General features: G+C 41.5%; 1 protein-coding gene across 1 annotated transcript in view; it reads right to left on the minus strand.

Annotated features, from left to right (window-relative positions):
* The window catches only part of oxr1a (oxidation resistance 1a), a 274368-nt gene that overhangs the window by 244697 nt on the left and 16265 nt on the right, over positions 1 to 13406 (minus strand). The window lies entirely within an intron of this gene.

The raw sequence follows: 13406 nt of genomic DNA on the forward strand, positions 1-13406 counted from the left end.
GGCTATTAAGTAGCACAGACTCTGAATGGTTAAATCCCCAAACTGAGTCTCTCTAGATGTCTGCGCTATATCTAGCTGGGGGTTAACAGAGACTGTGGAGGAGCTGGAGTAAAAAAAAGATGGGGTTCAATAATTAATGCCGAGGTCCACGCAGGCCTCACTTCTCACCCTCTCCTGCCTGTAATGAGATGAGTGGAGGGCCAGAGGGAAGAAAAGGGAAGGCGAATGGGGTGATTAAAACACTCAGCTTGGCCCCATCTACCTTCTTTCCTCCTCCATCAGTTAGACACACCGGCATATACACATCATCTAATTTATAACACCTGGAGTGCGTTTCCTCCTTGCTGGCAAGGAGCAGAGGAGAGCTGAATAAGCAGGCGTAAAGGTTAACAAAGTAGTGCGCCACTGGGAACATCTGATAATTCATTCAGGTGACATGAAAACCGCAGATGTATTCACTTCTGTAAGTAATCTAAGGCAGTGCCGCAGCCAACTTTGTGGCTTCAATGATTCACCGCTGATAACTTCACAGACAAGCAGCCACGGAAAAATTATTCTAGGGCTGGACAATATATCGATATTACATCGACATCAACATATGAGGCTAGATATCGTTTTATATATTGTTTGGATGTCGTAATATTGTGATAGGTGTCTTTTCCTGGTTTTAAAGGCTGCATTTCAGTAAAGTGATGTAATTTTCTGAACTTACCAGACTTAGTCCTTGTATCCACATTATTGGTGATTATTTATCAAAACTGTCATTGTGTTAATATTTTGTGAAAGCACCAATAGTCAACCCTACAATATGGCCGCAATATCGACATTGATGTATTTGGTCAAAAATATTGTATAATTGATACTGATAATTTTCTCCATATTGCCCAGCCTTATGTTATTCTATAAAAATAACGTATTTATATTCTTCATATTGTTTCTTCATAAAACGAAGAATTGTTATATTACATTACTGTCAATGTATGACGTGCGTTCGATAATGCAATTAGCTGGATTAAGGATTAGAGTAGTCTCACTGTTAGAAGCCAAACAAAAACACACATCTCAGAAAAGGGTCAAAGCTGTTGTCAACAGTTTGTCACCAGTTTCAAATGCCATCGAGGGTGGCTTCACATCTGTACGGAACACATTTTAATCAAACTCAAACTACAGCGATGTTTGCAGCTCTGTGAGGCTGTACTGATGCTGCATTCATGCAATGCTGGCAGAATAAGAAAAAGGAAAATCTCCCTTTATTCCGAATTGGGAGTGTTCACACACTACTACTCCTACTGCTCCTCTTCTTTCTCCTCTTTCTTAACTTCAAGTTGCTCTTCCTTTTACTGCATATTGCTTAAAAGGACAATTCCGGCACGAAACAAACCTAGGGTTTATTAACTGATGTGTACCTACTCTGTCGCTCTCTGGGACATGTTTTCATGCTAATCAAATGAGTTTGGAGCTTTGACGAGGCTACCGCGGACCGCTGGTTAGCTTACAATGCTAGTATTTGGGGCATGGGTACACTCAAATTAAATCGTTATTTAATACCATTAAAAAGGCTCAAAATATCACCACACCATAACGTTAGCATAATTAGGGTCCCTAAACGTGAACCGAAGCATTGACAACATTGTAAGTGTACAGATAGTTTATTAAAAAGATAGATTATACAGACAGTCGCGTGTTCATGTTTACTTGCGGGAGCCATCTTATTTTGTCACTTTTGTCACAATTCGGAGCAGTAGGCTAGTTGGAACCAGTTACCTGCAGGATCTGTGCTGGGCTAAGCTAATGCTGGAGCCGTCAGACAGCGTTACAGCACGCACGGAGATGAGAAGGGTATGTATGGACTTGTCTTACTCTGGGGGTTACGGTGAATAAGCTAAATTCCCAATAAGTCGGCGTGTTCCTTTAAGGGTTTGTTATTATGTTTCTAAGGGGAGTGCTGGGTTTGGTAAAGCACTCTCTGTAGTCATTTTAAACCCTGAAACACTGTGACGAATGGAAGGATGAGTCACATTTTCAAAAGCAATGGAAAAGGAAATTATGTGACTCTTTCAAATTGTCTCTGTGTACTCCCTGGGCTCTGAATTTTTCCCTCAGATTAGATAAATGGTTCGCTTTAATGAAATGAAATATTTTAAAATAATTGGCTGTCAGTGCATCTACCTGCAGCCCTTTATGGCGAGGTATTTCTCATCTCATTAATGCCCCTCTGCTGCCATACTGATATGAAATGCACATAAAAACACAAATGTGGTATACTGCCTGGCCGGGTTGGATCAGTGTTAGAGCAGGCGATAGAGGTTTATGCCTCGACGCAAAGGTCCAGGGTTTGAATCCGACCTGTGACAATTTCCAGCAGGTCTTCCCCCTCTCCCTTTCCCACCTAGCTGTCCTGTCAAAAATTAAAGGCGGAAAAGCCCCAAAAAAGAATCTTACAAAAGAAAGTGCTGTACGGCTTTAAATGTAAAAAGATTTTCAAAACTGATACATCTCAACTTTTGTAAGGATTGACATGGAATTTTGTGCAGATATCCATGGTCCCCACAAGATGAATCCTAATGACTTTAGTGATACCGACTTTTTACCTCCAGCACCACCAAGAGGCTGACATTTGTGGTTTTAAATTCCACTGATCACATTTATTAATGTTTTTTAGCATAATGTTTTTTTTCTTCTTTTTTTTTCTAGTTTTTAAAAAAGGAAGAAAAAAAAAAGAAGGAATTTTTCTGTCTCCATGTGTTGCGTTTGATTGACAGCAGCTGGCAGGCTGATCCCCAGCAGGGGAACAAGAGAAAAAGTTAAACTTTGGCAGTCAGTGTGTCGTTACCATAGACCGTTAAAGAAATGGACCACCAGACCCCGTGTCTCTGGACGGAGACCAGTGCAGGATATTAGAAGCACTTTTCAGCCTCCAACTGAGCTTGAAGACGTAGATGTGACGTGAGCAACCTGTCTGAAAGTGTGTTCTGGTAGCTGTGCCAAGAGAAATCTCAATCATTCCCAATCTTACAGAGACGGAGAGCGTAGGTATATGTAAGGAGATAACATAGACACAGGCTAATTATTGCTAACTAAAATGCTAGTTAACATTAATTAAACTTAAACAGCTAATGTAAGTCCAAACTGCCTGTGAGCTTCTCCTGTATTATACGGTAATTCCTCTACTATGCGACAGAAAGTCGCGTGGTTATGACACAATCGTTAGCCTATTTTTATAAAAACGTCTGCTACGGAGCCATAACGTGAGATACAAGGTAATGGAGCCTAGGGTTGGGTAACGAACCCGGTACTTTTACTGGTACCGATCGAATCACGTCGATACTACTGAGTATTGGTTCACGTAAAATCAAACGGTGCCCGATTTCGGTACCTGAGAGTAAACGCAAGCTTATCTGTCCTCTCTGCATGTTGACAGAAAGCAGAGGTCTGACACTACTTCTGCTACATAGTCTTTTTAGGATGTACCACATGAAATTAGGTGCATCTGACTAATTCTCATTTAAGTCATGTGGCATTGCATTTGGATGTTTTTTTCTTCTCAACTGTTCTGTATAGTGTGAAGGCAGACACCCAGAGCTTTCATGTTCTATGCAAAATATGTATATACAGATGATATATGGCTTTAACATTGTCACTCGCTGCAAAGGCACACCTAAACTCATAGAAATAGAATGAGATTAGAATGGATATTGACTGTTTTGCTGTGGTCATTTCACAAGCTCAAAAAGGAAAAAAAAAAAAATGGCACGCAGCACTGTGCATTGACCCTAGAAATAGAATGAGTTGGTCCGCTACAACGGTCACAGTCACACTTCTTTGCAATGGCAACGATACATGGTAAATGATTGCAGCAATTTTTTGGTGAGCGGTGCATTGTAAGCTTAAACCGAATTAAATTAAATGGATTTTTAAGTCACAGCTAGCAGAGTATGTTATGTGCAGCACACAAGGTTTTCTGTTTGACCAACCTTGCAACTTGGTTCCGTTTTATGCACTCACATCAAGATTTACAGTGAACAGACTGTTTATGTCTGTAACTCAGTCACATAAACCTTATACAATTTCATTCCTCCTTTTAAATGCGTTTAATCTGTCATTTAGCAAATGTTGTATGGCTCCATTTCATATTTAGAATATGTTTTAGATAACTGAAATTAAAGTCAATGAAAATAAATGTGCGAAAGCTGCTGGAAATCTCATAAATTAAGTGTGAGCATAGTTGGCACATTGCAGTTCTGTGAAAACAAGACATTCTGGATCATAACACATTGTACACTTTGTATTGTTCACTTGTATTACTATATATTAATTACTGTGTGGAGGTATGTGGCAACACCTACAAAAGCACCCTACAATCATTGTGCATACTACAAAAAAAGATCAATAAGGATAGTAAACAATGTTGGATATCCGGACCACACTACCAATCCATTTTTAAAGACACTTGCATTGAAATTCAGGGACTTGGTGCAATTTTAAGACAGCACAACCAAAGTACCAAGCAAGACATTATTTACTTCCTGGCAATATACAAAAAAATGTCTTGGACAGAGAGGGGGCTTATAACTTAAGAGGAAAATGTAATTTTAAACAACGCTGTGTTCGCACTACGCTTAAAAGTGCAACAGCAATTTACTGGTGAAATAAGTGATTGTTATAAGTTATAACAATATTAAATCTTTAATCATACCTGCAAACTCAGAAGGGCTGAAAAAGGTGACACATCTCTCTCCCCCCCCCCCGAGAAGAAAATAAAGGGATAACAACATTTTCCGGGTGCTAAAACGATACACTTAAAACTGTGTGTGTGTATACTAATATATATATATATATATATATATATATATATATATATATATATATATATAAAACCCGAAAGAACCGAAAAGATATATATATATTGAACCGAAAGATATATATATTTAAAAAATGAGCACAAAACGGTGAAAACAACCACTGGGTGGGAAAAGGGTATTTTACAATTACAGTGAATGCACCACGAGGCTGGCGAGGCGAGCAACATAACATCATGACTGTGTTTTTCAGACAACGGCAGCTACATTCCGGTGTTGGAAACATCTCCGGTGAAATAGACACACTTTACACCGTTTAGCTGTAAACATTTTAACAGTGTTTAATCCAGCTGCTAGCTAACGGTAGGCTAACGTTACCTGCTGCTAAGTGTAGGGTTGACTGAACTACTGTGCGGCGATGTTTCAGTTCCCTCTAACGTCCCTTTTCAGAGCATCAGAGAGAAGCGGAGGCATTTAAGTGGCACCTAAATAAGGCACCGAAATCCGCGTTGCTATTCAGTCCGGTAGATAACGGTTGTTAAGGCACCGGTGCCGTATTAGCACCGGGTCTCGCACCCCATTCAAAACGGCGGTTTTCGTCGAAAAGCGATTAGTTTGCAGGTATGTACTACTCTTTGGCCGGCTTGCAAGCAAGTGCAAACAAGTGGCAGCGTGCATGTTGTTTTGTTTCCGGTCTAGTTAGATCCGGTGTGGTGTTGTAGTTTTTGCAACAGCATGTGAAAAAACTACAAAGTCTGCTGGGCCAAAAAGAATGTTAATCTCGCGATAAAAAAAAATATATATATATAAAGGCAACTCCCTGCTGTTCAATGATACCTCACACAAGACTCTACGTCATACAGTTCATTAGCTGTGAAAGGGGGCGTGGCCAAAGTATAGGTGGCGGGCCAAACCTTTATCAATAAAAAAGGAAGTCTCTGCTGAGTTCGTTGATACCTCACATAAGACTCTACCTTAAACGGGTCACCATTTATGAAAGGGGGCGTGGCTTAAGCTTAGGGGGTGGGCCAAACAATCACCAATGAATAAGGAAATCTATGCTGAGTTTAATGATACCTCACACAAGGTTATACCTTAAACGGTTCAAATGTTATGAAAGGGGGCGTGGTCTGAGTATGTGGGCGTTGTTAAAGTATATGTTTAAGTATAAGTATGATGTTTGTCATATAAGGCAGATTTCCTGTTGCCAGCAAGGTGCGCTAGGGATGGGCGATATAGACGATATGCAATATAAACGATACAAAATTGGCCTACGATTTTAATTATATTGCACTATCGCGATAATTCATGTTGATGACGCAATCTACCTGCGAAGTTTAGAGCCACGAGCTGCAACGCGTCATCTTGAGTAAACATGACTAAAAGCGAAACAAGGAGCTGGTGAAAAAGACCGGTGCAACATCCATTATTTGGTCTTGGTTTGGATTTAAGCCGCTACAACAGAGCTGTGGTCGAGCCATAGCCTACCATGGAGCCTTTTACCAGCCTGACAATTCGCTATATAACGGACGATTGGAAACTTGGCAGCCGGTGTTTGCAGACGTACTTCCCCGCTGAACATACAGCCGTGTGTGCGTGTGCAGCGGCGGAGTGGGACCAAAAAAATGTACCGGCACGTTTACGGCCCCTGCCATACGGGTTGAGCAGAGGCTGCACCGTTTGACCAGCAGGCAGCGGCGCCAGGCCGCTGGATGGTGTTGCTAACAACTTGCAATGTATAACTATTATCAGACCGGCCCACCGGGAAAAGTCCCGACTTCGTGCGTGCGTCGCGTCGCGTCGCGTGGCGTGCGTCGCGTCGCGTAACGTCGTCCGTGCGTCGCGTGCGTGCGCGTCGCGTCGCGTCGCGTGCGTCTGTAATTCGTTACATTAGGCTGCAGGTAAGAAACTTTGTTTGAAATATGTTTTTATTTAAAGTATCTGTGCATCTTTGCCTAATACTGAAAGTATTTCCAGTACAGTGTCTGTTCCTTAACTAAACAGACACCAGTTTTTCCTGTTCTCTGCATCTTGAGTGGCATTTAAGTATGGAGGAAATATTTATTCATAATTCAAATTGAAAGTCCAAAGAGAAATTGAAAGTCCAAAGAGAAAACAAAGCGAGATCAAATAAAAAATATTTTTTTATTTTTATTTTCCATTTGGCTTTGGCTTTTGAATTTCAATTTAACATTGGCTTTTAATTTTCATTTAATATTTGGCTTTTGAATTTTCATTTAACATTGCCTTTTCGTTTGGACTTGACACATGTCAATGTAAATGAGGAGGCGTGGCCCAAAGGCTGGTGGGAGGGTCTGAAACGACAGGTGCAGAGGCACCTTATGAGCAGCAGGGGGAGCAGACTGCTGAGGAGCACACTGTTGAGCGTCTGTCTGCAGCTTCACCACCTTGGCCAGGCTTGGCCTCTTATTTCACATGATAGAAACTGATGATGTAGGCTAAACACAAACAACATTTCATGCAACAACAGTGAAGTTTTCATGTAGTTACTATAATTGGGCCCGTGTTAGTTAGGACTAGATTAGGACTGTATTTAAAGCTGATTCTGGTTCCCAACTTCACCCCAGGTGTGTCTGTTTAAAACACGACTCAGACAACTTCTCTCTTTTGATGTTTTATTTAATTAAGCAACAGTAGAAACATGGGTGTGGGTAGCTCTGCTTACGTGTGTGGTCAGATCTCGAGCACACACACACACACACACACACACACACACACACACACACACACACACACACACACACACACACACACACACACACACACACACACACACACACACACACACACACACACACACACACACACACACACACACACACACACACACACACAGCAAACAACTGGGAACTTTTTACAATTTTGTACCAGATGTCACCAGAAGCTTCAGTCTGACGGGACAGCCAGCTGGTGGCGGCAGGGATCGCCTCCCTGCTGGCCGCCAGTGATGCTCACAGACACCGCTGTTAGCTGGAAGTCTGAAAAAGTAGCCTACACGGGCTGTACAAAAGGCCGTCAATCAAGAGTGATTGTTGTGAGTAGACTACATGTTGGAGAATAGCGCGGACACGCACCTCACACCACGCGCACCACCCGGAGAAAGAAGTGAGAGAAAGAAAAAGGAGAGGTCGCAGTTCGGACGATGACTAAAACAGGAAGTGGTACACATATACATATATATATATATATATATATATATATATATACAAAAATTTTAATAACGAATATATGTGGTGGCCGGTGTTGAGTGTATGGCACACCCCCACAAATAAGTCTGTGTGGGAAACACACACTGGGAATTTACTGTATGTATTGATGGATTAGATTAGCATTAGTCTCGCATTGCCAGACCTTCCTCCACAGCGCTGCAAAGGAGGGTCTGGCTAGTCCATACAGCATTCCAGGATGGGAGAAAAAAGTGCTCTGGTTTATTGGCATTTCTTTAAACCAATCACAATCATCTTGGGTCGTGCTAAGATCCGGACGGAACAATGACGCCGCTGCAAAGTAGCCTCGGGAAGGAACTTGTTTTGGTGGAACGTGTAGTCTTGCAACAGAAAACTCAGATTGGACAGATAGTCTAGCTAGCTGTCTGGATTTACCCTGCAGAGATCTGAGGAGCAGTTAACCATAGTCCTCACAAATCCACCATTTAAAATGCCAATACAATGTAAGAGGAAGGTAATGAAGGCCTAAAAGAGGGCCATCCAGCGGAAGTGGAACGTCGTGTATATAGATTAGGTAAGGTCTGACTATACCACAGATGCATTCTAGGAAAAAAAAGCTGGGTTGTTTACATTTCTTTAAACCAATCACAATTGTCTTGGCCGGAGCTAAGCTCCAGATGCAGAGATGGTGGCTCTGCAAAATAGTCTCGGGAAAGCAATTGTTTTGGTGAAACATTTGCACCTCGCAAAAGAAAACGCCATTTTTAAATGAAGTTAATTGTTGACACAATACAGTAACGTTAGCTTGCTAGCTCCAAGGTTGTTCTTATCGTTTCCCGTAGCAAAAGGGATTTTGACAAACCGATAGCAGCAGATCAGGCTTGTCTTGGCAACGTACTTTCATTCATCCAGCCCACCAAGAGTCAGGGTCTGTCCGAGGTTTCTGCCTGTACAAAGGAAGTTTTTCCTTTCGCTCTGTCAAGTGTCCCGAGATAACTCCTGTTGTGATTTGACACTAAATAAAACTGAATTGAACTGATTAGTTTAGAATAGGAGTAGGAACCAGACAAGCATATTGCTTCTTCTTACCTCGTTTTCAGACCTGAAATGTAAATGTAATGTAAAAATATTCAATTCCATAAATGTGAATTGAAATGGTCAATGTAGTCCTCAAAACTGTGTATGCATTCTCATGTATAAATATCATAGAATTGTGGGAAATGCACTTAAAAAAGAAGGAACCACAAAAAATGGTTGAAATGACTAAAGATTGGCTGTGAAATTGTGAGGTTACATATTACAGAAAAGGTAGGTCTGCATGGGACTAAAAGCACTAGTCTAAAATGGAGTGTAGCATATAGTTGCAAGTGTGTCAGTAAATCATAGTCATCATTCATTATAGCTTATTTGTATGGTTTATCTTTTTTTTCTTGTCACCAATGCATACACCTACACCACAACAATGCACCAGTGGAGCCATGTGGTTCCTCCTGACATGAATGGACCTTGTCTATGTCTAGCTCTATGGCAAAAGAACCTTGTTTGGGGATGTTTTTCCTGCCGAGCTTCATTAAGCCAGCCTTGTGTTTCAGCTTAATTGTCTCTGTGCGTGCAGAGCATCCTGACAAACACTATCAGCATCCAAGCATGTAATGGGTTGAGGCGAATCCCTCACACAGAGAGGGACAGCAAGTATCGCCGGTGCTCGGGTGTGCACTTTTGCTGAGAGCTGCCGGCCGTAAAACAGAAATGACACAGGGGTGTTTGCCCCAAAACGCATAGCTTTAAGGTCAGGGCTGACAGAGGCTATTTCACATAAAACAAAGATGAGCTAAGCATGTATCAGGTGCACTGGTAACACAAACAACTGCAAACACAACAGGCCAAATGCTATCCCAGCTTACGCAAATACAGTAAATTCTACTCTCAAATCTTTTAGATGTCCAATTCAACTCTCCCTGACGCTGGGTTTATGAATGACAAGAAGAGAAGGTAAATAAAGATATCAGCTTTGCTGGTTCCTGGATGAGATCCAGAGTGTGAGCAAGGGAAGTGGAGTATTGATCAGAGGTAGGATTAGCTGGCCCAGAACGCAGCTAAATCAGTAACAGCCATGAAGAAGTAGAGGAAAGAAAACAACACCAGCCACGCAACAGTATAGCTCCAAGTACTTTAGAGCAAAGCATGGCCAGTTTCTTTTCCAATACACCTCGGAAACATTCAATAAAGAGCCGGACAGACTGAATTCTGGGTACTCAACAGCTGAGATAATGTAGGCAATACCCTTTTGTCTAAATCTATTTCTGTTGTCAGGTGTGTTGACTGTATTGATACTTGCCGGCGTGCGCTTAAAGAGGGAACAGTTTGCTGATATGTAGGATTGGGCATCGAGTACCGGTTCCAACTTGGAATCTTGTCAAAAATTACAATTCCATTGGAATCATTTCTTTATTGGAATAATTTTGAATCGTTTCGAATCTGATTATCAGTTCCAAATTTAACACATAAGTTTTGGTTTCTGTGGCACCCACCGTATTTGCAGGTGCTTGTCTTGTTGCAGCCATGGAGCACAGTAAGCGGCGCTCTAAAGTCTGACTTTATTTAACGTCGATAAAGCCCAGTAAAACTGTAAATCACCATTGAATAAAAATAAAATGTACCTCTTATCTGGGAAATAAGCATGTGACCCGTTTCAACTCCACCCCTCAAAGAATCAGAATCAAAAATCAATTAGAACCGGAATCGAAAGAAAGAATCGGAATCAGAATTGTTAAAATCCGAACGATGCCCAACTCTACCGATATGCAACAGCATAAGATTTATCAGTGTTTAAAAAATGTCTGGTCCAGCTTTAATACAGAACATGTCTATGTTCAGCACAATGATTCAAAGTAAAAACTATATAAAACCAATATACTGTAGTCCAGTTGCTGCAGTAGCATTTCAATCAGGGCCTGGTTCGCTGCAGTAATATGACTCATCATCTCCCATTCTGTTCTCCCCTGGTTGTCCCATTGTCTGGACCTCACCATTGTTTACATCTCTCCCCCCTCCAGTCCCTCATCTCTCCTTTCTCGCCAATTCATTTCCTTGGCTGTGTCTGGCAGCGCACGCACAGAGCCTGATTGCAGTAGGTTTCCTGAACTAATAGGGGTCACATTAGCCTAGCAGGAAACACAACACCATTATGGAAATGCTCGGTCAATTACTTGGCAACGAATAAACACCGCCTCTGTTATTTTCGACTCTCATATTTGCGTTGGGCTAATGGTTACGATGCATGGTTGTTATCTGCTCAGGGGAATCTTATCTAAGTCTCCCGGAGGAACTCGGCAATATGCTCGAGGTCAGTTTTGTCATTGTTGGGTTGCCCTGGATGACAGCGTTTACCCTGCAATAAAAGATCTCGGTGTAAATTTTGCCAGCCACTTGTCAGTTAAATGGGATAACAGATATGGTGACTGGGTAGCTCATATGGTAGAGCGTGCATCCTATGTACAGAGGCTCAGTCCTCTCTGCAGCGGTCGTACGTTCGGTTCCGACCTGCAGCCCTTTGCTGCATGTCATTCCAGCATAATCCGTCAGGGTAGGGTGTATAGCTTCAGACATGGCACCCCTTCTCTTCTCTGCTTCTTCATAGTCGTCAGATTCATTTTATTATTGTACAGTACAGGCCAAAAGTTTGGACACACCTTCTCATTCAATGTGTTTCTTTATTTTCATGACCATTTACATTGTAGATTCTCACTGAAGGCATCAAAACTGCGAATGAACACATATGGAATTATGTACTTAACAAAAAAGTGTGAAATAACTGAAAACATATCTTCTATTTTAGATTCTTCAAAGTAGCCACCCTTTGCTTTTTTTGATACTGCTGCAAACCCTTGATGTTCTCTCAATGAGCTTCATGAGGTAGTCACCTGAAAAGGTTTTCACAGGTGTGCCTTTTAAGGGTTAATTAGTGGAATTTTTTCCTTTATTAATAAAAAAGCAAAGGGTGGCTACTTTGAAGAATCTAAAATATAAGACATATTTTCAGTTATTTCACACTTTTTTGTTAAGTACATAATTCCATATGTGTTCATTCATAGTTTTGATGCCTTCAGTGAGAATCTACAATGTAAATACTCATGAAAATAAAAAGGAAACGCATTGAATGAGAAGGTGTGTCCAAACTTTTGGCCTGTACTGTATATGTTGGGGTTGCTGTTTGGGGACTTGTTAATTGTTTCACAAGTGTTTATAATTCAAAACCCAATAAAAATATTTGAATATAGTGGTCAGATTAATTTACCAACCCTTATGGAACTGGCTCAGCTTTGCCTTGGACCAGCTCTTAGTTATGCTGTTATAGTTTTAGACACACTGAGCTCCTCTCTCTTTTCCATCTGTGTGGAGTCCTTATTTTATTTGATTTAATTAGGACAATGCACATTAATCAACATTTCTGTAAATGCACCAGTGTTAGCCAGTCAGCTAAGGACTAAGGAGAACATGCAAACTCCACACAGAAAGGCCTGCCAGGGTGGCACCTTGGTCCTGCTCGACACTCTACTATGCCCTGCTACTCCCTGCTAAGCCCTCCAGTGTCCTGCTACGCCCTGCAGCGCCTTGCCACGCCCTGCAGTGCCCCGCTACGCCCTGCAGTCCCCTGCTACGCCCTGCCACACCCTGCAGTGCCCCGCTACGCCCCGCAGTGCCCTGCTACGCCCTGCAGTGACCTCCAGTGCCCTGTTACACCCTGCAGTGCCCTGCTACGCCCGGCAGTGCACCACTACGCCCTGCAATGACCTGCTAAGCCATGAACTACTACAATTGCTATTTTTAATCATAGTTCCATTATCTTTATTGTGACTATAACTGCCATTTTTTAATCATACCCCCAACCGGCACCATTAGACGCCAACTACCAAGAGCCTGGGTCTGTCTGAGGTTTCTGCCTAAAAGGGAGTTTTCTTCACCACCCAAGGTCTCTCCCTAAAAGATAGTTTTTCCTCGCCACTGTTAAAACTAAATGCTTGCTCTTGGGGGAATAACTGGAATTGTTGGGTCTTTGTAATTTGTGAGTGCAGTCTAGACCTACTTTATTGGTAAAGTGTTTTGAGATAACTCCTGTTATGATTTGATACTATAAATAAAATTGAACAGAAAAATGTAATTCCCTGTCTCTCTTCCCTGTCTAAGCTGTCCTATCAAATAAAATGCCTAAAAAAAAAAAAAACACAAAAATCATCTTTAAAGAAAAAAGAAAAAAAAAGGACAATAGATTCATCTTGGTTTCGGTGTCCAAACATCACACAGCCTTAATTGTATTGACACCATCTTCAGGTTATCTGATTTAGACTAAAGAATGACAATAGATTTATTCTTGATGGGTGTCAATTTTTCTTTTTAGTTGCTGCATTGATTTAGACAG

The sequence above is a fragment of the Perca fluviatilis genome, chromosome 7 (assembly GCF_010015445.1).
Source record: "Perca fluviatilis chromosome 7, GENO_Pfluv_1.0, whole genome shotgun sequence".
NCBI classification, from domain to species: Eukaryota; Metazoa; Chordata; class Actinopteri; order Perciformes; family Percidae; genus Perca; species Perca fluviatilis.